Genomic DNA, 1,087 nt, shown 5'->3' with positions numbered 1-1,087 from the left:
CTTAGGCTGCGTTCGGAAACGTCACCCGGGTACACACGGGTATACTCCCTTCTCCTTCTAACTCGCTGAGATAGAAATTAAGAGAAGGGAGTAAACTCGTGTGCACTCGTGTGACGTTTCCGAACGCGGCCTTACTCGTCAACTATTTAGGTGACGAATTTCGAAGTTTTTACGCTCGGTGAATTCAGAGGGGTTCAATTGGCACGTGCCTGTGAAGGAAATACCGCAAGGTTGCGTCCAGCAAGCGGACTTGAGCGGACTTTCGGCAGGAACGCAGAAAGGGGGCACCTTGCGCCAGCTGTTCGACGTTCTTTTAGCCTGGAAAAGCCCGAGTCATCAGGCTTTGCTGTTTCTCTCTTCTTTGTCTCTTATTTGATTAAAGATACAGCGCATCCCTATTATACATAGATAGCGTATACCTACCGTCCTCCAGAAATGCGAATAAAACGTTATGCAAAAATCACTTACAGTACGCCGAAGAATCATTAGGTGTAACGCATTATCTATTATCCAACTGCCCTTCTTCCAACACGAGCATGATCGTAAATATCTCGAGAAACTTTGTCCTAATCAAAAAGAATTATACAAAGAAACATATGTACATAAAGACATAATAATTAATATAATAAGCAGCTTTGTTTCTATTAACGTGATAAATCTTGGAGAATGTCCTCGCATATGATGTATATTTTGATACAAACGCAGGAACAGTTGTTTTATTACAAATCACAGGAATCAACGTTTTTGTAAAAATTTTATTCTGCTCTCTTTTTTATTTTTGGTATTTATTTATTACTTTTAAATTTGTTCTTTTGTTATAATTTTATAGTGTTTTATATAAATATATATAAATATATATATGTATATATATAATATTTAAAATATATATATATATATATATTTTTATAATTTTTTTAATTAAGGTAATTTTTTAATGTTTTTTTTTTTATGAACGCTCTAAACTTTATCTGCATTCTGCGATGCAAATCAGTATTCAGTATCACAAACAGACGATGTGGCAGTCGTGTCTTCGGCAATATTTACCCAGGACATATTTTTCAGGAATAAAATTATACTTTACCACCGT

The sequence above is a fragment of the Temnothorax curvispinosus genome, unplaced genomic scaffold (genome assembly GCF_003070985.1).
Source record: "Temnothorax curvispinosus isolate PA1 unplaced genomic scaffold, ASM307098v1 QBEX01001126.1, whole genome shotgun sequence".
In the NCBI taxonomy this organism is placed as follows: Eukaryota; Metazoa; Arthropoda; class Insecta; order Hymenoptera; family Formicidae; genus Temnothorax; species Temnothorax curvispinosus.
The sequence above is the reverse complement of the archived record's forward strand: the minus strand, read 5'-3'. Positions refer to the sequence as shown.